The following is a 26,897-nucleotide window of genomic DNA, read 5'->3' on the forward strand; positions in this document are numbered from 1 at the left end:
CACCCGCAGTTGCAAATTTTTTAATACATGACTAGCTTCGATCTCCCAGGATCATCTTCAGATCTATGTAGTTGCTTCAGCAAACCCATCACGTCTGTTTCAGAACCACACATTGATCGTAATACTTACATGCATGTGCGAAAGGACAAGTGCTGTTGACGATCCACAGCTGTACGAAGTGTTTCGTAATTAATTTGCTGACTGAATTCGCAGATCTTCAGCTCAATAGTGACATGTGAAAATTTGTGGCGGGCCGAGACTAGAACCCAGATTCACCGCTTATCGCGAGCAGTCGCCGGAACCACTCTGGCTATCAGTGTACGCTCCCCAAACCGACGCAAACTTCCAGTCGTCACACTGACTACATTGGTCGGGAGTCCTCGTTGTCTCATTCTTATTGTGGGAACCAAAGTAAGGTTGCAAGCATTAATTGATGATGACTACGATATAAGGATGCGAACAGTGTGAATTATGGAAGTTTGGGTTGGTCCAGAGAACGTGCCTGGATAGTCGAAGATGTTACGACGACCGCTCGCGATAGCGGGGAATCCGGGTTCGAGTCCGAGTCTAGCACAACTTTCCGTATGTCGCTATTGGCTAGTAGATCTATTCATAATGCAGCTGATTCTAGGAATTCGTAGTGAGAGAATTAATTTCGAAAGTCCCGTCTACAGTCCCTAGAGATCTGTAACTGGAATTGTGAAAGTCACTATGTATACACTGTCTGTCAAAAAGAAAAAAAAAAGTGGAACACACAAAAGATATGATTGGATATCAACGTAAATTTGTGCATGTTGGTATCTTGTATCGGTACTACCCTACCAGAAACGAAATGCAAGTTTCTGTTAGGTGCCAATAGTGGTTGCGCAGAATCTGGCGGACCCGATAGTGGAGCCACGCATCCAGTGGCTACGTACCACGAGCGCCTTCTGCCACTGAGATATGGGATGGCCAGTGGCAGCCACTACTCATCCCACTTGCATCTGTAGCCTCATCGCTAGAACACTGTCGTTCTTGCTTAGTACAGCCAGCCTCATTCTAGCTGCTATTGTATAAGCTACGTTATTTGTAATGGGTCCTCGTTTGTTTGGAGAAATACAAGGTAAGTAAATCTTCTGTTTGTTGTGTTAACTAGTTTGCTGATCATTTCTGCTCCTGTCCAGCTACCCTACGGTGACTGTTGCTGGAACACTCTGTATCTCATCTCTCCTTAGTATTGTGCACCAGAGTGCATTAGGTCCCTGTATGTCCATCTTTTCAGAGTTGGTCGCGGGACTCGGCTGTTCAGTCTACCTATCGCTTGCGCCTTGTCCCGCGGTGACGCAGGGTCGGCCATGGTTAACCGAATTTGTCTTGTTAATGTTAAGGGGTGGCCAGATGCCCTTCCTGCCGCCACCCCATACCCCCCGGGACGGAATTAGTGTACCCCAGCTGTCTGTGTCTAGTGTAAATCGTGAAATAGCGTGAACGTGTTTCAAATGTCTGCGAGTCGTGTAACTGAGGCGGGACGTGGGGATCAGCCCGGTATTCACCTATTAGGATGTGGGAAACCGCCTAAAAACCACATCCAGGCTGGCTGGCACACCGGCTGTCGTCGTTAATCCGCCGGCGGAGTCGATCCGGGGCCGGGGCGCCTACCCGTGTCCAGGAAGCACCGCGTTAGCGCTCTTGGCTACCCTGGCGGGTTTGGACTCGGCTCTTCAGTACAAAATGTCAAATCAGACGCCTTTTAGCCGCCTAATTTCCAAACTGTTATTTTATTTGGCTACCAGTTATTTACAACGCTACCTTCAGGCTCCCTGACTGACGTCTAGGAAGATTCCAATCACGGTTCCGGTCAAAAAAGGGGCTAGCAGTGAAAGACTGGTATCTGTAGATTTCTGCCTGATCCAGTGATCACTTCAGCCACCATCTGCCTACTATTAGATGATCTTGCCCGCATCTCGTGGTCGTGCGGTAGCGTTCTCGCTTCCCACGCCCGGGTTCCCGGGTTCGATTCCCGGCGGGGGAAGGGATTTTCTCTGCCTCGTGATGGCTGGGTGTTGTGTGATGTCCTTAGGTTAGTTAGGTTTAAGTAGTTCTAAGTTCTAGGGGACTGATGACCTAAGATGCTAAGTCCCATAGTGCTCAGAGCCATTTGAACCATTTTAGATGATATTATGCCCTCCAGTGGTACAGCCAGGTCCGCAGAGTTGCCTATGTGTCAGACGGCAATAACAACATGTTTACAGTCAGGCTCGTAGAAGATGCCAATTCGGTGAAGCGGGATTACAGAACTGCCATCTTACGTCGGTTACTTCTATGGAAATAGAATGGGCCAAGTATTTGTCGGTTCGGCTGCTATTTAGAAGGCAATACGGCTCCAAGCCAGTTGCTCTGATGGATGAACCACTGATTTTGTGACTCCAGTGAAGTAAAGTGATCAGCAGTTACCTCTGATTTCTAATGGCTCTGAGCACTATGGGATTTAACATCTGTTGTCATCAGTCCCCTATAACATAGAACTACTTAAGCTTAACCAATCTAAGGACATCACACACATCCATGCCCGAAGCAGGATTCGAACGTGCGACCGTAGCCGTTGCGCAGTTTCAGACTGAAGCGCCTAGAACCTCTCGGACATACCGGCCGGCTATGGTTTCTACAAGCGGTTATTTACGAGTTGCCAAGCAGAGGAGATCTAGTAATCTTGAAGCGGCGTTCCATAACTCGATGGTGGTTTGCGAATATTTACGCACTGGACTACGCCCAGCAAGCTGGATAGCTTGGACTGCACTCTGAATGTGGAACGTATAAATATTCCAGTTCGGGCTGTGATTGTAAGTAATATTTAGCGAATTTGCGTATTTTTCCAGAGTCTCCTCATTTGACTTGAACTGTGTTCAGGGCGATTCTTACTAAAGTTTTAAAACTCTCCGAATCGACATAGATGACGCTGACACAAGTAATTTACTCGTAATATAAGACACATGGGGTAGCAAATGTCGGGTAATACCCCAAAAATGGATGAGAAATGTTGAACACGTAATGTCATCAGATGACGTGCGGTACCTCGTCGATTGTACCTACGCCGACAGGGGCAGTTGTAAAGTAGAGCCGCGCGGGTTTAGCCGAGCGGTCTAGGGCGCTGCAGTCATATGGACTGTGCGGTTGGTACCGGCGGAGGTTCGAGTCCTCCCTCGGGCATGGGTGTGTGTGTTTGTCCTTAGGATAATTTAGATTAAGTAGTGTGTAAGCTTAGGGACTGATGACCTTAGCAGTTAAGTCCCATAAGATTTCACACACATTTGAAGTTACAAAATTGTTATCCTCTCAGTAACCAAGCAAAAGCTGTAGTTATTTTGCATTTCTTTCCTCTGTCCCTTGTGTCTTTCTTGTTGAAAACTTTTTATAGTAAAAAACACGTAGGTCATTTACCGGTATCGATGCATTTTGGAAGCTTATACTTATATTTTTTACTATCAAAAACAGTCTTCACCATAATTTATTTATTACGGTGACCGGTTTAGACCACTACTGTGATCATCTTCAAACCAATGCGTAAGGACCTCCTTCTGCTGGAGAATAACTACCGTAATAAATAAATTGTGATCAAGACTGTTTTTGATAATAAATGTTTGTAACACATTGATCACTGTTCACACCCACAATGTATTGTAAACACACAACTGTCTACCGCAGTGCAAAAGACTGTACATACCATACGCAAGACTCGAACCCTGAGTCTCACGCACCAAAGTCACGCCCGTTGGCCCGGAAATACACTGATGTGAATACTTGACTTTGATTTGGATGATCAGATGTGACAAAAATGGTTCAAATGGCTCTGAGCACTATGGGACGTAACTTCTGAGGTCATCAGTCCCCTAGAACTTAGAACTACTTAAACCTAACTAACCTAAGGACATCACACACACCCAAGCCCGAGGCAGGATTCGAATCTGCGACCGTAGCGGTCGCGCGGTTCCAGACTGTGGCGCCCAGAACCGCTCGGCCACCCCCAGATGTGACAGAGCGACAGACTCCACTGTTGCACGTGCGCCGAGGTACGTCATCTGGTGGTGTTAGGTGTTCAACAATTATCATCCACTTTCGTAGTATTTCGCTACATTTGGGAGGAAACTGGCATTTATTGGCGTGTAACACAGCCTTCTGTGACTGTCGACACAATACAGGTTCGTCCATTGATCGTGACCGAGACAAATTTCACGAAATAAGGGTCAAACGAAAAAACTACAAAGAACGAAACTTGTTTAGCTTGAAGGGGGAAACCAGATGGAGCTATGGTTGGCCTGCTAGATGGCGCTGCCATAGGACAAACGGATATCAACTGCGTTTTTTAAATAGGAACCCTCATTTTTATGACATATTCGTGTAGTGAGGAAAGAAATATGAATGTTTTAGTTGGACCACTTTTTTCGCCTTGTGATAGACGGCGCTGTAATAGTCACAAACATATGGCTCACAATTTTAGACGAACATATGGCAACAGGTAGGTTTTTTAAATTAAAATACGGAACGTAGGTACGTTTGAACATTTTATTTCGGTTGTTCCAATGTGATACATGTACCTTTGTGAACTTATCATTTCTGAGAACGCATGCTGTTACAGCATGATTACCTGTAAATACCACACTAATGCAATAAATGCTCAAAATGATGTCCGTCAACCTCAATGCATTTGGCAACACGTGTAGCGAGATTCCTCTCAACAGCGAGTAGTTCGCCTTCCGTAATATTCGCACATGCATTGACAACGCGCTGACGCATGTTGTCAGGCGTTGTCGGTCGATCACGTTAGCAAATATGCTTTAACTTTCCTCACAGAAAGAAATCCGGGGACGTCATGGTATGGTGCTTCGACGACCAATCCACCTGTCATGAAATATGCTGTTGTACATCGCCATTTAGTCATGCAGTGAAACATCTTGTAGTAACATCGGTAGAACATTATGTAGAAAATCAGCATACATTACACCATTTAGATTGCCATCGATAAAATGGGGGCCAATTATACTTCCTCCCATAATGCCGCACCATACATTAATCCGCCAAGGTCGCTGATGTTCCACTTGTCGCAGCCATCGTGGATTTTCCGTTGCCCAATAGTGCATATTATGCCGGTTTACGTTACCTCTGTTGGTGAATGACACTTAGTCGCTAAACAGAACGCGTACAGTGGCAGGACTGTACCCGAAGTTCAGAGTCGTCGCCATGCAATTCCTTGTGCATAGAAATATGGTACGCGTGCAGTCGATGTTGACGTAGCATTCTCAACACCGACGTTTATGAGATTCCCGATTCCCGCGCAATTTGTCTGGTACTGATGTGCGGATTAGCCGCGACTGCAGCTAAAACACCTACTTGGGAATCATCTTTTGTTGCAGGTCGCGGTTGACGTTTCACATGTGACTGAACACTTCCTGTTTCCTTAAATAACGTAACTATCCGGCGAACGGTCCGGACACTTGGATGATGTCGTCCAGGATACCGAGCAGCATACATAGCACACGCCCGTTGGGCAATTTTATAACAATAGCCATACATCAACACGATATCGACCGTTTCCGAAATTTGTAAACGGTCCATTTTAACACGGGTAATGTATCACGAAGCAAATACCGTCCGCACTGGTGGAATGTTACGTGATACCACGTACTTATACGTTTGTGACTATTACAGCGCCCTCTATCACAAAGCGAAAAAAGTGGTCCAACTAAAACATTCATATTTCTTTACGTACTACACGAATATGTAATAAAAAATGGGGGATCCTATTTAAAAAAAACGCAGTTGACATCAGTTTGACCTGTGGCAGCGCCATCTAGCGGACGAACTATAGCGCCATCTGGTTCCCCCCTTCAAGCTAGACGAGTTTCGTTCTTTGTAGTTTTTTCGTTTGATGCTTATTTCTTGAGATATTTGGCCCGGTGACTATCAATGGACCACCCTGTATACACGTTACACATCATAACGTTTATCTTGTTCTGCGTAAGATGGGAGAGATTAACTAGTATGGCATATCCAAAGAAGTTGGGTGCGGCGGACCACGTGTAAAAAATTCAGGCCTGGTGAAATAGCGGCGAGGGCTGGATGGTTAACAGTAACAAGGGTAATCAGGGGCGACAATGGACGCGGGCCGCGCTGGAACGGCCGCGGGCGCTGGCCTGAATGAGCGGCCGCTACATTATTTGTGGGCCGTAATCAGGTAAGACAATAGCGCTGGCGGCGGGGCCGGCCAGGGCAGGGCGTCGCCGGAGACACGGTCGGCGGGAGCTGGGAGCGCGCAGCCGGCAGCAGCGGGCCGCGGACCCAGGGGCGCTGCCGGAACTGACGAGCCGCCCGCTCTGCCCGCGCAGTGCGCGCCGGCCGGACACGTGGCGTGGCCAGAGGAAGCAGCTGTCGTAATTAACGCCCCCGGCAGGGCGGCTGCACTGGCAGCGCGGCGCGGCGCGACGCCGGTCTTAAAAAGATCCTGCCGAGCGAGGTTAGCACACCGGACTCGCATTCGGGAGGGTGACGGTTCAAACCCGCGTCGAGCGATTTCCGTGACTTCCCTAAATCAATTCAGACAAATTCGGGTTTGGTTCCTTTGAAAGTGCACTGCCAATTTCCTTCCCCATCCTTCCTTAATCCGAGCTCTTGCTCCGTCTCTAATGACCTCGTTGTCGCCGGGACGTTGAAAACTAATCTCCTTCCCTTCCTTCAAAAGAACGCGCTGGCGTACGCTCTTTTCCACTGTAGGTGTATGTATAAACCTATTCGTGTCTCTTCATTTGCACACTGGGGAAGGCTGCGAACCTGTTAGCAGTTTGGCTAAATTTTCCTACCGATATTTTTTGCCTCTATAAATTTCATAAAACTTTTACGCATTATCAATGCGGTAGTACTGTACAATTTTTACACTACTGGCCATTAAAATTGCTACACCAAGAAGAAATGCAGATGATAAACAGGTATTCATTGGACAAATATATTATACTAGAACTGACATGTGATTACATTTTCACGCGTAGATCCTGAGAAATCATAACCCTGAACAACCACCTCTGGCCGTAATAACGGCCTTGATACGCCTGGGCATTGAGTCAAACAGAGCTTGGATGGCGTGTGCAGGTACAGCTGCCCATGCAGCTTCATCACGATACCACAGTTATCAAGAGTAGTGACTGGTGTATTGTGACGAGCCAGTTGCTCGGCCACCATTGACCAGACGTTTCCAATTGGTGAGAGATCTGGAAAATGTGCTGGCCAGGACAGCTGTCGAACATTTTCTGTATCCAGAAAGGCCCATATAGGACCTGCAACATGCAGTCGTGCATCATCCTGCTGAAATGTAGGGTTTCGCAAGGATCGTATGAAGGGTAGAACCACGGGTCGTAACACATCTGAAATGTAATATCCACTGTTCAAAGTGCTGTCAATGCGAACAAGAGGTGACCGAGACGTGTAACCAATGGCACCTCATACCATCACGCCGGGTGTTACGCCAGTATGGCGATGACAAATACACGCTTCCAATGTGCGTTCACCGCGATGTCGCCAAACACGGATGTGACCATGATCATGCTCTAAACAGAACCTGGATTCATCCGAAAAAATGACGTTTTGCCATTCGCGTACCCAGGTTCGTCGTTGAGTACACCACCGCAGGCGCTCCTGTCTGTGATGCAGCGCCAAGGGTAACCGCAGCCATGGTCTCCGAGCTGATAGTCCATGCTGCTGCAAACGTCGTCTAACTGTTCGTGCAGATGGTTTTTGTCTTGCAAACGTCCCCATCTGTTGACTCAGGGATCGAGACGTGGCTGCACGATCCGTTGCACCAATGCGGATAAGATGCCTGTCATCTCGACTGCTAGTGATACGAAGCCGTTGGGATCCAGCACGGCGTTCCGTATTACCCTCCTGAACCCACCGATTCCATATTATGGTAACAGGTATTGGATCTCGACCAACGCGAGTAGCAATGTCGCGATACGATAAACCGCAACCGCGATAGGCTACAATCCGACCTTTATCAAAGTCGGAAACGTGATAGTACACATTTCTCCTGCTTACACGTGGCATCACAACGATGTTTCACCAGGCAACGCCGGTAAACTGCTGTTTGTGTATGAGAAATCGGTTGGAAACTTTCCTCGTGTCAGCACGTTGTAGGTGTCGCCACCGGCGCGAACCTTGTGTGAATGCTCTGAAAAGCTAATCACTTGCATATCACAGCATCTTCTTCCTGTCGGTTAAATTTCGCGTCTGTAGCGCGTCATCTTCGTGGTGTAGCAAATTTAATGCCCGGGAGTGTAGTTCTAAGTCTAGGGGACTAATAACGTCAGATGTTAAATCCCATAGTGCTTAGAGCCATTTTTGAATACCTGGGCAATGGCAGGTTTGTCAGCTGGTTTAGGTCATAAAATTATATCATAACAGCAAAAAATATAATATGTAGGATTCAGAGGATATTTGATGTTATTGCAGTGTTTACAAAAACGAGTCAAATTGTCAAAGAACTTGGCAGTATGAGCCCACTTATCAGTCTGACGTTTGGTCTGGATGCACTCACTGGTTCGGTTGGGACGTGTGTGTCCTACAATCTTTATATCCTGTATCCTGCGACTGCTCGTTCATATCCTGTATATAGACGTTGGGACGCAGCTGAAGTCCCAATTGGTCCCACACATGTTCTACCGGGGACAGATCTGGGGATATTGCTCGTCACAGGAGAACCTCAGCGTCGCCCAGGCAATTCATAGAGACGTGTAGACGAGAAACGCCCTGCTGAAAAAATTACGCTACGTTGCTGACGCAACAGAGGTACCACTTGAGAGCGAAGGATGTCCTTGATGTACCGTTCTGTCGACAAGGTTTCCTCAGTCACTATCGGCCGTAACGGAAAGTGGTACTCGAGAGTTTCTCACGCCATGATGGGAGCAACACCACTGTGCGTCTCCAAGACACTGGGAGAATGGGAGCTCTCCGAGGGTCGGCACCACGCTCGCCGACAATGATCACTCGGCGTTGTGCAAAGCTGCGATTCATCGCAGAACGCCATTCACCAACAGTTCATTCCTCTCCGTCACGGCACCACTCCAAACGCAGCCATTTGTGTTGCTGTGTTAACGAGTGTCTGCGCGTGGAACGGTAATGCCGAAGTCCGGCCGCTGCTACTTTCCGACCAATTGTGCAGCATGACACCGAATTTCGAACACAGTCTGTTCTCGGAAGGCAGCCGGAAATGTGAAGGGACTACAATGTGGCTGTTGCAAAATATGGCGATCTCCCTTGTCATGGTCAGACGTGCACGACCGTAACGTCTACAGGTGTGCCTGCCCTATCGTTTCTATGCAGTCCAAAATCGCGCCACTGTAACATCTGAATGCCCCACAAACATCGATATTCAAGATTCGTCCAGCCGGCCAAATGGAGACGCACCGTTACGCTCCCTTCAAATTATGTCAGGCGCTGATAACACAACCTGAAAAGAGAATGCGGCACCTCCGTACCCTTCACAGTGATCTTGTTCACGCCCCTTGTATACCCTAACGGGCCTGTTACCCCAGTGCCTTCTCTACGCGGCAGCGATGGAATTTCTGTCGATGACAGTACTGAAAAAGCAGAGGTACTAAAAACAGCCTTCCTTCGCCGAATAAGACGAAGTGAATATTTAAGAATTACACCTACATCTACATGGTGTGTGGCGGAGGGTACTTTCGGTACCACTATCTGATCCTCCAACTCTGTTCCACTCGCGAATGGTGCTCGGGAAGGATGATTGACGGTAAGGATCTGTATTGGCTCTAATTTCTCGAATTTTCTCCCCATGGTCAATACGAGAGATGTAGGTGGGGGAAGTAATACGTTGTCCGACTCCTGAAAAGGTGCTGTCCCGAAAATTCAATAGCACATCTTTCCGTGATCTCACGCCTCTCTTGTAATGTCTGCCAGTGGAGTCTCCGTAACACTCTCTCGCCATCCAAACGATCCCGTGACGAAATGCGCCGTTCTTCATTGGATCTTCTCTATCGGTTCTATCTGATAGGGGTACCAGACAGATGAACCATACTCGAGAATCGGGCGAACAAGCGCCTTATGAGCCTTAATAGAATCAAGAACATAAGTAACTTAGAAGTAGAAATCCTCGGAATAGTGAAGGGCCGGCGGAAGTGGCCGAGCGATTCTAGGCGCTACAGTCTGGAACTGCGCGACCGCAACGGTCGCAGGTTCGAATCCTGCCTCGGGCATGGGTGTGTGTGATGTCCTTAGGTTAGTTAGGTTTAAGTAGTTCTAAGTTCTAGGGGACTGATGATCTCAGAAGTTAAGTCCCATAGCGCTCAGAGCCATTTGAACCAATAGTGAAGAAAATTAAATCACTTAATATAAGCAAGTCTTCAGGTCCAGACTGTATACCAGTCACGTTCCTTTCAGCATATGCTGATGGAGTGGCTCAATACTTAACAACCACTACAACCGCTCACTCGAGGAAAGATACGCAACCAAAACTGGAAAGTTGCACTGGTCACACTAATATTCAAAAAAAGGTAGAAGGAGCAATCAAATAAATTACAAGCCCATATCACTAACGTCGATATGCAGAAGCATTCTGGAACATATGTTGTGTTTGACCATTTTGGAAAATGATAAGAGCGTATGGCATCTTTGGCCGGGAGGCCCCAGTCGCGGAAGTTCAGCCGCCAAGTGGTCGACGCCACATTGGGAGACTTGCGCACCGGTGATAAGGATGAAATCATGATGACAACAACACAACACTCAGTCCACGAGCTGAGAAATCTCCAACCCGCCCGAGAATTGAACCCGGGCCCGCTTGTACGGGAGGCAAGCACGTTGCCACCCAGCTAAACAGTAAGAATTACCTCATAGAGAACGGTCTGTTGACAAACGGATTTAGAAAATATCGTTATTGTGCAGAAGATAAAAACAAATTACATAGCGATTTAGAAAAGAATTGCGCGAAAATTGGCTATTGACCCTAAATAAGAAAAGTCTGAGGTCATCCACACGAATACTAACAGGAATGTGAACTTCTGATACAAGATAAATTGATTTAATCTGAAGGCTGCAAATTCAACTAAATACCTAGCAATTACAATTACTAGCAGTTTAAATAGGAAAGAACACAAAAAAATGTTATGGGGAAGGCCAGAGCACTAGATCTACTAAAGAGACTGCTTACACTACGCTTGTCCGTCCTCTTTTGTAGTACTGCTGCGCGGTCTGGTATCCTTACCAGATAGGCTTTACGGAGTACATCGAGAAAGTTCAAAGTAGACGGGCACGTTTTGTGCCATCGCGAAATAGGGGAGAGAGTATCACGGACATGATACAGGATTTGTGATGGACACCATTAGAAAGAACACGTTTTTCGTTGCGGGGTAATCTTCTCAAGAAATTTCAATCATTAACTTTCTCCTCAGAATGCGGGATTATTTTGGTGACGCCGACCTACATAGGGAAAAACGATCATCATAATAAAATAAGTTAAATCAGAGCTCGCACGGAAAGATATAGGTGTTCGTTTTTTCCGCGCACTGTTCTAGAGTACAATAACAGACAATTACTGTGAAGGCGGTTCGATAAACCCTCTGCCAAGCACTCAAGTGTGATTTGCAGAGTATCCATGTAGATGTAGATTAAGGTTTATTTGAAAAATGGCTTAAGGATATTTTACGATTCTGGAAAGTACATATTCGACTACAAAACGGAATACATGAAATTTAATGGAGTTAGATGTTCCAAGAATGACGTAATTTACATAATAAGTCAATAGTAAAGTAAAAAAGATTACGAAACTGTTTTGTATGTCTACGTCGGGAATTATGTATTTACAAGAACAGTTACCGTATTTTAAATTAAGATAATTTATGAGAGTTCATAATTAGTGGCTTAACTGATTAATGGTGGATGTTATTAGGTCCACAAAAATTAGGGCAACCAATGTATGATGATAAACTTGAGAAATAAACAAGTATAAAGGCAGATAAGGCAACAGTAATTTCGAATGTGTCTGAACTGCAGTACTAATCATCTTTTAAGTGAAATAGGTTCCTGAAAATTAGAACATGTTACTGTAAAATTTGGAGACAGTTTGCAAGTAGGCTGCTTAGGTTTTTATGTTGGTAACGTCACGTAGCGCTCTGTATGAAAATCACTGGCTGTGCTGTGTGCAGTCTGTGGCTGGTTGGCATTGTTGGAATATTCGCTATTGTAGTGTTGGGCAGTTGGAGGTGAGCCGCCAGCAGTGGTGGATGTGGGGAGAGAAATGGCGGAGTTTTGAGAGCGGATGATCTGAACGTGTGTCCATCAGAGACAGTAAATTAGTAAGACTGGATGTCATGAACTGATATATACACTACTGGCCACCGTAAATGCAACACCAAGAAAGACAAGAGGTAGCACAACAAGATTTATTTTGTAGATAACATGTTGACCAAGTATCAAATGATTACGTTTACAGACGTCTGTGACATGTGGTTCCTGCCAGAATCAGTAGCCAGAGTAGCCGCCATTTTTGGAGATCACCGCTGCCACACGTCTCGGCATTGAGTCAAAGAGACGGTGGATGTGTTCCTGGGGCACAGCAGCCCAAGCAGCTTCCACACGTTGCCAAAGATCATCTGGTGTGGCAGCTGGGGATGTAATCTGGGTCACTCGTTGGGCAACCATGAACCACATGTTTTCTATCGGCGAAAGATCCGGAGAGCGAGCCGGCCAGGGAAGCAATTCAATCTGGTTATTGACGAAGAACCTTTGGACAATGCGTGCCACGTGTGGTCGCGCATTATCCTGTTGAAATATGGCTGCGGCCGAGCCCTGAAGGTAAGGAAGGACAACTGGCTCCAGCACCTCGGATATGTAGCGCCGGCTATTTAAAGTACCGGCAATGCGTACTAGAGGCGTGCGAGAGTAATATCCAATACCGCCCCATACCATAATACCTGGTGCAAGACCAGTGTGGCGGTGCATAATGCAGCTGTCCAGCATCCTCTCTCCACGGTGTCTCCACACTCGAATCCGACCATCGTGGTGCTGCAGACAGAAGCGTGCCTCGTCAGTAAAGACAACGTCATTCCATTCTGCCGTCCATATCCGTCTGTCATCACACCATTGGCGGCGGAGAAGTCTGTGGTTCTGCGTCAATGGTAGACGGAGCAATGGACGTCTTGCGGACATACCACCCTGCTGTAAACGACGTCGAATGGTACGCGCAGACACTGGATGATGTGTTACAGACGCAACGTGCTGTGCTATGGTTCGGGATGTCACTGAGCGATCCGTCACTGCCATGTGCACAATTTGCCTATCAGCACGTGCAGTGGTGCACCGAGGTGAATGCGATCGACCACGTCGGTCCGTCGTACCCTCCTGCATCCAACGGTCACATATCCGCATTACAGTTGTTTGGTTTCGTCCAACACGACTAGCGATTTCTCTGTATGATAATCCACAATCTCGGTAAGCCACTATCCTTCCTCTGTCGAACTCGGATACTTGATCAAAAGATGTTCGCTGTTGTCTACGAGGCATAACTGATTGTCTTGTGAAACAACCACAAGGTAAACACACGTGCCGAACGTACACTCGTCGAAATCGCCAAGCCTTAAATGGCGCTATGAGGTGGCGCCACAGGCGCGCGTGATGTGCGTCTGCGCTGAAATTCTAATCAGTTGCATATCTCATCGCTGCAAACCCATGGTGTAAATTTCACTTGATTCGGATGCTTCCTTCAGGGTGCTGCATTTACGGTGGCCAGCAGTGTATATTATGACTTTTGAACACTAATAAGGTAAATACATTGTTTGTGGTCTATCAAAATCTTTCATTTGCTTAGTATGCCTATCAGTAGTTAGTGCCTTCAGTAGTTAGAATCTTTTATTTAGCTGGCAGTATTGGCGCTCGCTGTATTGCAGTAGTTCGAATAACGAAGATTTTTGTGAGGTAAATGATTCATGAGAGGTATAGGTTATTGTTAGTCAGAGCCATTCTTTTGTAGAGATTATTGAAAGTCAGATTGCGTTGCGCTAAAAATATTGTGTGTCAGTTTATTGATGATCAGAATAAATAAAGAGCGAAATGTCTGAGTACGTTCAGTTCTGCTCAGCTCTTTGAAAATCAAATAACGTAACGGGTTTACCAGCACAGTAATTCATTAATTTTTCTAAGGGGACGTTTCAAGTTCTTTCTAATGGAACGTTTCAATAATTCCAAAACTATTGATTATCTCAGTCAAAATCTACTATTACGCGGCAATACGATAGTTTCAATTATTCATTTCTTTTAATCAATACGATTTCCAGTAAAGCTAAATGCGTTACTGCCATAAGTATACTGAAAATTATTAATTGAATAATGGATCTGCATGTAATGCGGTCTGAATAAGATTTTGAAAGATTTGGGCAACACTACATATATACGATATAGTTAACTAGAATAAAAATGAAAGATCAGAGAAAAAATAGTTATTAGTAGAAGTGGAACAATAGCAGGTGGATAAGTTCCAGCGTGCTGTTTCACAAACGTGATCAAAGGGGGCTTTATAGATGAATATGGCGACAAATGTGATTACGAAGAATATCGGGATAAGGAATCTTTTCTGACCTGTCCCACCTGTCCCAGTAAATGAAGCCTCGACGAATTACGGCAGGCAAACAAGGAAGCATTGGGTGTAGTCCAATTTTGGGATGAGAAACTTTTACATGCGGACGGGAAGAAGCAAGCAAAGAACTGTGTGCGAAACGCATACCGTCTTCAGAAGAAAAAAAAAATCTTCTCAGAACACAGCTCTGGAATAAAAACCGAAGAGTAAGAAATAGCGGCCACTTTGCTGCTTAGAGGCGGGTCTCAGGATTGGAATTAGGGTGTAGTGTAATTGTGCTAGACAGCCGCTGACGACCTCAGTGCCCTGCATTCGTACTTGGCTGGGGACGCCCGCGGTAAGATACTGCTCCTGCTCTGCCAGGCGTGTGTCGCTGGGCCGCGGACACGTGTTGGTCCGCTTGTAACGGACCCGCCCTCCTCCGTCTCTATTTCCGACCCGCGGCGACCCTTCGTCGATTTACGAGAGGACAGCGGCCTCCGAGCCACGGAGACCCGTTCCTCCGCCAGGCGCAGTTCTCTGACGGCGAGTCACAGTCGTACGTCTCCGTCGCACCTGTAGTTGTATGTTGTCCGACTCTTCCTGGAACTTAAGTTCTCAAAATTCCAATAGTGAACGTCTTAATTCCAGTGGCAGACAGCGTCTGGTACAGTTTCGCGAATAGGCCTAATTTACTACCGAAATTTTCCTTATTTGTCACGCTGTCTGGGCTACTGGCATCATAAAATATCTGCAGATAAGATTACAGGAACACAAAGAGAGACATGCGTTTGTTATACAACAACAAGGTACGAAAGGTAAAAAATGAAAAAGTAAAGGCCGGCCGGGGTTGGCGAGCGGTTCTAGGTGCTACAGTCTGGAACCGCGAGACCGTTGCGGTCACAGGTTCGAATCCTGCCTTTGGCATGGATGTGTGTGACGTACTTAGGTTAGTTAGGTTTAAGTAGGTCTAAGTTCTAGGGGACTGATGACCTCAGAAGTTAAGTCCCATAGTGCTCAGAGCCATCTGAACCATTTTTTTTTTTTTTTGAAAAAGTAAAAGAATATTTTATAACACGTTTACACTGGCGCAGAAATTGCGTTTCTCGCTATAGGGCGGAGCGTTTACTGATGCTTTCCTTCATATGATGCCGCTGCTTTTACTGTTTGTCGTCGTGGGGCAGAGGTCGTATTCAAACGCCATGGGCTGCTATTTTAATACACTGAAGAGCCGAATATCGTGTAGCGTCCCTCCGAACACGCAGAAGTGCCGCAACACGACGTGGCATGGACTCGACTAATGTCTGAAGCAGTGCTGGAGGGAATTGACTCCATGAATCCTGCAGGGATGTCCATAAATCCGCAAGCCTATGAAAGGGTGGAGATCTCTTGTGATCCGCATGCTGCAAGGCATCCCAATATGCTCAATAATGTTCAGGTCTGGGGAGTTTGGTGACCAGCGGAAGTGTTTAAACTCGGAAGAGTGTTCCTGGAGCCACTCTGTAGCAATTCTGGACGTGTGGGGTGTTGCACTGTCCTGCTGGAGTTTCCCAAGTACGTCGGATTGCACAATGGACATGCATGGATGCTTATCTACGTGTCACTTGTCAGAGTTGTATCTAGACGTATCAGGGTTCCCATATCACTCCAACTGCACACGCCCCATACCATTACAGAGCCTCCACCCGCTTGGACAGGGTTCATGGATTCATGAGGTTGTCTCCATACCCATACACAGAGCCGGCCTGGGTGGCCAAACAGTTCTAGGCGCTACAGTCTGGAGCCGCGCGACCGCTACGGTCACAGGTTCGAATCCTGCCTCGGGCATGGATGTGTGTGATGTTCTTAGGTTAGTTAGGTTTAAGTAGTTCTAAGTTTAGGGAACTGATGGCCTCAGATGTTAAGTCTCATAGTGCTTAGAGCCATTTGAAAGTCTCACACCAGACGAGTGTAACCCCTATGTTTGCGTGGTAGAGTAATGGTGGCGTACGCGTACGTTGACAACTTGTTTGCACAGCAATCGCCGACATAGTGTAGCTGAGGTGGAATAAGGGGAAGCAGCCCGCATATGCCGAGGCAGATGGAAATCCGCCTAAAAACCATCTACAGACTGGCCGGCTCAACGGACCTCGACACAAGTCCGGCGGGCGGATTCGTGCCGGGGACCAGGCGCTCCTTCCCAATCCGGAAAGCCGTGCGTAAAGACGGGTATCTGATTCACAAACCGTCAAAGATATTGACCGTCTCTATCTGACAATGTTGTTGGCTTCCCTTGATGCTGTTATGTTTTTATAATTATCTGGCTTTTTTATTTTATATTGAGTCATTCACTGTCGGACAAGGAGTCGGAAATCTACGCGGAACTTTATTCATGGATCGCTTGAAACTACAGATACTGACAGCCTTACACGTCCGTCACATTAAATTTTCGCTTTACGTCCATTCCAGTACCTGTAGTCAGAAATCACTCTCTAAAAAGTTTTTCCTTTAGTGGAGTCTGGGATCAGCCTAAGCTCGCTTCACAGGAATAGCTGGTTGTTAATGGTCACCTACTTTGTGAGCTACCAAACCTCTAGCTCCTCTCCAGGTATTAAGTGGAGGGCAATCGTGGGACAGCCAGCCGTTGGTTCATATTACCCGACGTTTGCCTTCTACTCCAGTTTCTCAGTCAACAAAGGAGGTGCCGACCGGTGTGAGGACAGGAGTCGCTTAAGCATGCGCGAGAAATGGGGTGGAAAAGGCGTGGTCCACAGGTCGGTGTGTGCGTAGGGAAGGAATGTGCCACTCGGCCGCCGTACCATCTTGAATCCGTTAACTGCACGGGACGAATCCACACGTTCAGACGCAGATTACAGTTTGTGAGATCCTGAATCCTACTCGGGAAGTGAGTGTCCGCAAGAAGACAAAAATAGGAAATCTCACTGCGCACGGCGTTTGACGAGGTTGTTTCAACAGGAAATTATTTACAACTTCTAGAGAAACAAGACTACACTTACAAGAGTCGAAAGAAAGGGAAACAGTGATCAAACTCAGCAAACAGTAACGGAAACCAAGGAGAATTTTTGAAAGGGAATTAAAGTACAGGGAGAAGAAAAAAACTTTGAGGTTTGCCGATGACACTATAATTAAGGAATGAAAGAGCAGTTGAACGAAATGGACAGTATCTTGAAAAAAGACTGCAGGATGAACATCAGCAAGAGTAAAACGAGAGTAATAGAATGTAGTCGAGTTGACTCAGGTTGTGCAGAAGGAATTAAAAATAATACGAAATGAGAGTAGTAGATGAGTTTTGCTATTTTGGAGCGAAATAGCTGAAGTAGATAGGATATAAAATACACACTGGCAATAGCAAGAAGAGCAGTAGCAAGAAGCACATTTACCAAAAAAGCTATTTGTTAACAATGAATAGCCTTGTACGGAACTGAAACGTGGACGATAAGCATTTCAGACAAGAAGAGAATTCAAGCGTTTGAAATGTGCTGCTACAGAAGAATGCTGAAGATTGTACGGGTATACCATGTAATTGATGAGAAGGTACTGGAGAGAAGTGGGGGAGGGGGAGAAATTTGCGGCATAACCTGACTAAAAGAAGGGCTCAGTTTATAGGACACATTCTGGGATACTCAAGAATGGACAGTTTAATACTAGAGTGAAGTGAATGTGAATGTGTGTGTGTGCGTGCGTGCGTGTGTGTGTGTGTGGGGGGGGGGAGGGGGGGGGGTTGGATACCAGGAGACGAGTACAGTAATCCGTTTCGAACAGATGCAGACTGCAGCGGTTATTCAGAGATGAGGAGGCGTTTGCAGGATAGATTAGCTGGGAGCTACATCAAACCCTTATTTCGAAGGAAGACCACAGCACAACTCATTACTGCCCCCTCTTTTAGAAAGTAATGAGAATCATGCAAAACAGAATCATCAACTACATGTCTGAGTATTCTCATTCAGTCGTGCCTTATATTCCTGAATTTATGCATGCAAACACTGCATTACCGGTCAGATACGCCGTAATTATTTACTCTAAGTTTAAGAGCGTGGTTCCGTCAGGCCTATAACCTTTTATCAAAAATTGAGTTTTCTTAGAAATCGCGGCTGGTCAATTTTAACCAAATACATCTAAATCTACATCTACATTGATACTCCGCAAGCCACCCAACGGTGTGTGGCGGAGGGCACTTTACGTGCCACTGTCATTACCTCCCTTTCCTGTTCCAGTCGCGTATGGTTCGCGGGAAGAACGACTGTCTGAAAGCCTCCGTGCGCGCTCTAATCTCTCTAATTTTACATTCGTGATCTCCTCGGGAGGTATAAGTAGGGGGAAGCAATATATTCGATACCTCATCCAGAAACGCACCCTCTCGAAACCTGGCGAGCAGAGCGCCTCTCTTGCAGAGTCTGCCACTTGAGTTTGTTAAACATCTCCGTAACGCTATCACGATTACCAAATAACCCTGTGACGAAACGCGCCCCTCTTCTTTGGATCTTCTCTATCTCCTCCGTCAGACCGATCTGGTACGGATCCCACACTGATGAGGAATACTCAAGTATAGGTCGAACGAGTGTTTTGTAAGCCACCTCCTTTGTTGATGGACTACATTTTCTAAGCACTCTCCCAATGAATCTCAACCTGGTACCCGCCTTACCAACAATTAATTTTATATGATCATTCCACTTCAAATCGTTCCGCACGCATACTCCCAGATATTTTACAGAAGTAACTGCTACCAGTGTTTGTTCCGCTATCATATAATCATACAATAAAGGATCCTTCTTTCTATGTATTCGCAATACATTACATTTGTCTATATTAAGGGTCAGTTGCCACTCCCTGCACCAAGTGCCTATCCGCTGCAGATCTTCCTGCATTTCGCTACAATTTTCTAATGCTGCAACTTCTCTGTATACTACAGCATCATCCGCGAAATGCCGCATGGAACTTCCGACACTATCTACTAAGTCATTTATATATATTGTGAAAAGCAATGGTCCCATAACACTCCCCTGTGGCACGCCAGAGGTTACTTTAACGTCTGTAGACGTCTCTCCATTGATAACAACATGCTGTGTTCTGTTTGCTAAAAACTCTCCAATCCAGCCACACAGCTGGTCTGATATTCCGTAGGCTCTTACTTTGTTTATCAGGCGACAGTGCGGAACTGTATCGAAGGCCTTCCGGAAGTCAAGAAAAATAGCATCTACCTGGGAGCCTGTATCTAATATTTTCTGGGTCTCATGAACAAATAAGGCGAGTTGGGTCTCACACGATCGCTGTTTCCGGAATCCATGTTGATTCCTACATAGTAGATTCTGGGTATCCAGAAATGACATGATACGCGAGCAAAAAACATGTTCTAAAATTCTACAAGAGATCGACGTAAGAGATATAGGTCTATAGTTTTGTGCATCTGCTCGACGACCCTTCTTGAAGACTGGGACTATCTGTGCTCTTTTCCAATCATTTGGAACCCTCCGTTCCTCTAGAGACTTGCGGTACACGGCTGTTAGAAGGGGGGCAAGTTCTTTCGCGTACTCTGTGTAGAATCGAATTGGTATCCCGTCAGGTCCAGTGGACTTTCCTCTATTGAGTGATTCCAGTTGCTTTTTTATTCCTTGGACACTTATTTCTATGTCAGCCATTTTTTCGTTTGCGCGAGGATTTAGAGAAGGAACTGCAGTGCGGTCTTCCTCTGTGAAACAGCTTTGGAAAAAGGTGTTTAGTATTTCAGTTTTACGCGTGTCATCCTCTGTTTCAATGCCATCATCATCCCGTAGTGTCTGGATATGCTGTTTCGAGCCACTTACTGATTTAACGTAAGAGCAGAACTTCCTAGGATTTTCTGTCAAGTCGGTACATAGAATTTCACTTTCGAATTCAATGAACGCTTCACGCATAGCCCTCCTTACGCTGACTTTGACATCGTTTAGCTTCTGTTTGTCTGAGAGGTTTTGGCTGCGTTTAAACTTGGAGTGGAGCTCTCTTTGCTTTCGCAGTAGTTTCCTAACTTTGTTGTTGTACCACGGTGGGTTTTTCCCGTCCCTCACAGTTTTACTCGGCACGTACCTGTCTAAAACGCATTTTACGATTGCCTTGAACTTTTTCCATAGACACTCAACCTTGTCAGTGTCGGAACATAACCATCGCTGCGGTCTCTTTCCCAAGATTATGACAGTTTGGCATTTTCTTGACAACTATCTGCATATTCTGCGACGGGCTTGTCTGTGTTCTCATGCTCTTCTGGTGGATCTAAGTTCTTGAGATGCTCGTCTATGAGCGGGAGATTTGTTTTTACATCACGAGGTGTTTGTGTGTGTTGTTCTTAGCATAAGTTAGTTTAAATAGTGTGTAAGTCTATGGACCGATGACCGCAGCAGTTTGGTCCAATAGGAATTCACATACATTTGAACATTTCACTGTCATCGATCTTCCTCCACATAATCCCCACATAGCATCATCCGATTTTCATCTGTTTCCAGAACTTGACATAGCCGAGGACTTCACTTTGATAGTGATGAAGAGGTGCAAGCAGAGGTGAGGTTGTGTGCGGCTCCGTCAACAAAATCAAAAATTCTACAGTGACGGTGTCAACAAACTGACCTCTCGTTGGGAGCAATGTGTTCGTAGCCAAGGTGACTAAGTTGCGAAATAAAAATGTGGACATGGAGAATAAAAATGAAGTACATTAGTAACGTTCATTTTATTTGAATTTTTGAGGGTTTTTACATAAAAAATACGGAAACATTACTTTTCAGTATGCCCTTGTAAAACCCACCAAACGTAAACTGGCTGATGACCTCGTTCTTCACTGGAAAATTTTCAAAATATGCCCGCTGAGTTACTTATTTGCATATAATCGCAATAACTATGGACAATAGCGAAAAGATAACCAGTTCGTTACCACCCTGTAATGTGGAACTACAAGATACGAAAAAATCATTTTTACCGAGTAATTTCCTTAGAATCTAGCGAGACACGCTACGTAGGAGAGAACATATGCAAATCTGAAACCCGTAATTTTTAATTTTTTACGCAAAAAGTAAAAGATTTACGCAGAAACTGAGCAGCGAGACGGATGTATCTTTGATTCATTTACATAAAAACATTTTTTTTCGTGGCTCATCTCATGACTCGAAATTTGTATTGTACGACACTGTACGAATATCAGAAGGTGAGATGGAAAACCACTCATAAGCAAAGAAGGGAAACTGAGAAGTGGGGGAGTATATGGACAGCCTATGCAAGGGAGATGAACTCGAAGGTAATGTTATAGAAATGGAAGAAGACGTAGATGAAGATGAGATGGGAGATATAATACTGCGAGAAGAATTTGACAGAGCACAGAAAGATCTAAATCGAAACAAGGCCCCAGGAGTATACGGCATTCAAACAGAACTACTGATAGCTTTGGGGGGAGAGAGAGCCATGTTCAAACTCTTCCATCTAGTGTGCAAGATGTGTCATACAGGTGAAATATAATAATTCCAATTCCAGAAAATCACCGGACTATCAGTTTAATAAGTCATGGTTGCAAAATACTGACTCGAATTACCTCCAGAAGAGTAGAAAAACTTGTACAAGCCAAGCTCGGGGGAAAAAAAAGGTTCAAATGGTTCTGAGCACTATGGGACTCAACATCTGAGGTCATCAGTCCCTTAGAACTTAGAACTACTTAAACCTAACTAAGGACATCACACACATCCATGCCCGAGGCAGGATTCGAACCTGCGACCTTAGCGGTCGCGCGGTTCCAGACTGAAGCACCTAGAATTGCTCGGCCACTTCGGCCGGAGGGTACGAACATTTGGATTTCGGAGAAATGTAGGAACACGTGAGACGATAATATTACGAGATAGGTTACGAAAAGGCTAACCTTCATTTATGGCATCTGTACGAGTCATCTTTTGAAAATGGTGACTGGATCTCTTTAAAATTCTGAAGGTACCAGGAGTAAAATACAAGGAGAGAAATTCTATTTGTAGCTTGTACAGTAACCAGGCGGTAAAAGTAAGGATTGTCGCCTATCCAGATGTTACTCAGATCTGTACATTTATCAAGCAGTAAAGGAAATCAAATGAAAATTTAGAGTTTTTAAAATGTTGGAAAAGGAAAAGATCTGTTCGGATCCATTTGATTAACGTGTGTTCAATCTAGCACAGAACCGTTTTATGGTTTTTAATGTGTTGTAAAAGGAAAATTTTAAGATAAACTGAAGATGTCCCACGAAGGCGAAACGCGTTGTTAATAAAAGAATAAGTTGCAACCAAGACTGTTTTTAATTCAAAAACTCAAACAGAAATTAGATGACTGGATCACGTAACTAATAAGGATTGAACAGAATTGGGGATTTGTGGCACAAACTGACTAAAAGAAGGGATCGGTTGATAGGACACATTCCGAGACGTCAAAGTGTCATCAGTTTAGTATTGCAGGGAAGTGTGTAGGGGACGGGCGGGGGTTAAAAATCGTAGAAGGAAACCAAGAAATGAATACAGTAAGCATATTGGGAAGGATATCGGTTACAGTAGTTATTAGGAGATGATGACGCTTGCACGGGATGAAGTATCAAGCATCAAGCGGGAACCGCGCCTCGGAGTGTCCACCTTCGCCCTGCCCCGCCTTTGGACTCCGCCGTCGCCTCGACGCCCACTTGCCGGCCGACCAGTCTCATTTCTGGCGCAGCGGGAGGGGCGGTAAGACGCCCTCGCCCGGGCCCATCGGCTGCGGTAATTACGAAAAGTCGGCCGTCCCGGCGGGCGCCGTTTGTCAGCGGCGGCGACTGATGCCTCTACCGCGCTCCTTAATGGGACCGCCGACCGCTGAGCTTCGACAATGACGGACGGGGGGCGTGGCTGGCGGCCGCACACCTCTGCCAACTCGCTCCCACTGCACAGTGGTCAGCACCACCTGCACCTTGCCTCACCCATCTGTTACCGCTCCAGTGAAAATCCTCAGCTGACTGGCTCTCGTTTACACTAGTGTTATAACGTAGCTCCACTTGGACTGCAAAAGCTCAGCGTTACCGAGACAGCGATATATATATTTACTGGGCCTACATTAAAAATTTTAAATGATAAAATATCACCAGTTGCGATTTGATTCTGTCAGTCACAATATTCTATTGAAGAAGTTTTTGGTATGCGTACACAACTGTTTGTGTAAGGTGCAACGGCATGCAACAAGCTACCATAAGACGACGTGTAGAACTGTGGAGCCATGGTAAGTGATTTAAATGGCAGAGAGATGGTGTGCATGTAGGCCCAACAGTGCCCTCTTTTGCGTGACAGGAGAGGTGAGTGTTATGTAAAGGTCAGTCGATGCAGAGCCGTGATAGGAAGTGGCAACATGCAACCAAGTGCCACTATGCCTCGCGCTGTCATGGAGGAGGAGAAGTTCGAACGCTTTTTTATGGCGACGAAGTCATTTCTTCAATTTCCTGAAGGTAGCACAATACCCTTCCGAGTTGATCGTAGCGCCACTCCATGGATTGCCGTTTTGTTTCCGGTGCAAAGTGATGAACTCAAGTTTCATCGCCTATGACGATGTTCAACAAAAAATTTTCACAATCAGCCTCGTAACGGGCAAACAAATTTGCACAGATGGTTCTTCGTTTCTCCTTACGGTCTTCCGTGACGCAGCGAGGAACGCAGCGGGCAAACACCTTTGAGTACCTCAGCTTGGGGACGAGTTTGGAAGCACTACCAACTGAGGCGTCGAGTCGTGTGGTGAGGTGTTTGATTGTGATCTGTCACATGTTGTGTAGCGAGGCGTTTGATTGTGATCCGTCAATCACATCGAATAAGACTGGTTGCACGTTCCAACACTGCAGAAGTCACAGCTGTGCGCGGCCAGATGGCGCGCGGGAGCTCGGAGTGGTTTGCGCGAGATTGCTGCGATGATGACCATGTGCTTGTTCACTGCCATGTCTTCGTTCACATTCTGCGAGCGATGCTTTGGTTTTCCACCAAAAGGACCTCAATAACAGCTCAAATCGTAAGTAACACTGAACGGTAAGTTCACATTACGAACTTTGTGCTACAAATGTTCAAATGGCTCTGAGCACTATGGGACTTAATTGCTGTGGTCATCAGTCCCCTATAACTTAGAACTACTTAAACCTAATTAACCTAAGGACATCACACACATCCATGCCCGAGGCAGGATTCGATCCTGCGACCGTAGCAGTCGCGCGGTTCCAGACTGTAGCGCCTAGATCCGCTAGGCCAGCCCGGCCGGCTGCTACAAATGTTGCTTTTAACCTAAAAAACAAGGGAAAGACAGGACAACATATAATATATCAGCATATAATGTCTACTAAATAATGCGTTTATTGCATGTATAAAAGGAAATATATATTACAGACCGCTGATGAAGCTTCCCAAGCCAAACGCGTATGCCAATTAAGAAACTGGACGGTACATACCTCCACGAATTTAAAGCAACTCAGGGAAAGACGGAAAACAGGAAAAAATGTCAATAGCTTCTCTCTGCTTGTAACGCACCTCCATTACAGACGCCATTTTGAAGGCCACGTATAGCGCCACTACCAATGGGAATTTCATGAAACTGCAGTGAAGAGCCAAAGAAACTGGTACTCCTGCCAATAATCCTGTAGGGCCCCCGCGAGCACGTAGATGTGCCGCAACACGACATGGGATGGACTCAACTAATGTCTGAAGTAGTGCTGGAGGGAATCGACACCATGAATCCTGCAGGGCAGTCGATGAATCCTTAAGAGTACAAGGGTGTGGAGATCTCTTCTGAACAGCACGTTGCAAGGCATCCCAGATATGCTCAATAATGTTCATGTCTGGGGAGTCTGTGGCCAGCGAAAATGTTGAAACTCAAAAGAGTGTTCCTGGAGCCAATCTGTAGCAATTATGGACGTGTGGGGTGTCGCACTGTTCTGCTGAAATTGTCCAAGGAACATTAATGGATGCAGGTGATCAGACAGAATGCTTATATGCGTGTCACCTGTCAAAGTTTTATCTAGACATATCAGGCGTCCCACATCGCTCCTACTGCACAGGCCCATACCATAAAGAGCCTCCAAGAGCTTGAACAGTCCCCTGCTGATATACAGGGTCCATGGATTTATGAAGTTGTCTCTATACGCGTACCCGTCCATCGGCTCGATACAGTTTGAAAAGAGACTCGTTCGACCAGGAAACAAGTTTCCAATCATCAACAGTCCAGTGTCGGATTTATTGGGCTCAGGCGAGTCGTAAAAGTTTGTGTCGTGCAGTCATCAAGGGTGCACGAGTGAGCCTTCGGCTGCGAAAGCCGACATCGATGACGTTTCGTTGAATGGTTCGCACGCTGACACTTGCTGATGGCTCAGTATTGAAATATGCAGCAATTTGTGGAAAGCTTGCACTTATGTCTCGCTGAACGATTCTCTTAAGTCGACGTTGGTCCCGTTCTTGCAGCGTCTTTTTCTGGCGGCAGCGATGTCGGAGAGATGATGTTTTACGGGATTCCTTTTATTCACGGTACGGTAGTGTAGTGGTCGAACGGGAAAATCTCCATTTCACCGCTACCTCTGAGATGCTGTGTGCTATCGCTCGTGCGCCGACTATAATACCACGTTCGAACTCACTTAAATCTTGATAACCTGCCATTGTAGCAGCAGTAACCGATGCAACAATTGCGCCAGTTGCCGACCGCAGTGCCGTATTCTGCCTGTTCACATATATCTGTATCTGAATACGCATGCCTACACGTTTCTTTGGCAGCCGGCCGCCGTGGCCGAGCGGTTCTAGGCGCGTCAGTCCGGAAACGCGTCACTGCTACGGGCATGGATGTGTGTGATGTCCTTAGGTTACCAGAATGAGATTTTCAGTCTGAAGCGGAGTGTGTGCTGATACGAAACTTCCTGGCAGATTAAAACTGTGTGCCGGGCCGAGTGTCGAACTCGGGAACTTTGCGTTTTGCGGGCAAGAGCTCTGACATCTGAGCTACGCATTTTAATCCGCCAGGAAGTTTCATATCAGCGCACACTCCGCTGCAGAGTGAAAATCTCATTCTGGAAACATCCCCCAGGCTGTGGCTAAGCCATGTCTCCGCAATATCCTTTCTTCCAGGAGCGCTAGTTTTGCTAGGTTTGCAGGAGAACTTCTGTGATGTTTGGAAAGTAGGAGACGAGATACTGGCTGAAGTAAAGCTGTGAAGACGGGGCGTGAGTCGTGCTTGGGTAGCTCAGATGGTAGAGCACTTGCCCGCGAAAGGTAAAGGTCCCGATTTCGAGTCTCAGTCCGGCACACAGTTTTAATCTACCAGGAAGTTTCGTCCTTAGGTTAGTTAGGTTTAAGTAGTTCTA

General features: G+C 46.1%; 1 long non-coding RNA gene across 1 annotated transcript in view; it reads right to left on the reverse strand.

The window, feature by feature from the left end:
* LOC124712046 overlaps nt 1-26,897 on the reverse strand; it is a 146,140-nt gene that overhangs the window by 91,656 nt on the left and 27,587 nt on the right. The gene's annotated exons all lie outside the window — the stretch shown is intronic.

This window comes from Schistocerca piceifrons, chromosome 8, assembly GCF_021461385.2.
Source record: "Schistocerca piceifrons isolate TAMUIC-IGC-003096 chromosome 8, iqSchPice1.1, whole genome shotgun sequence".
Lineage (NCBI taxonomy): Eukaryota > Metazoa > Arthropoda > Insecta > Orthoptera > Acrididae > Schistocerca > Schistocerca piceifrons.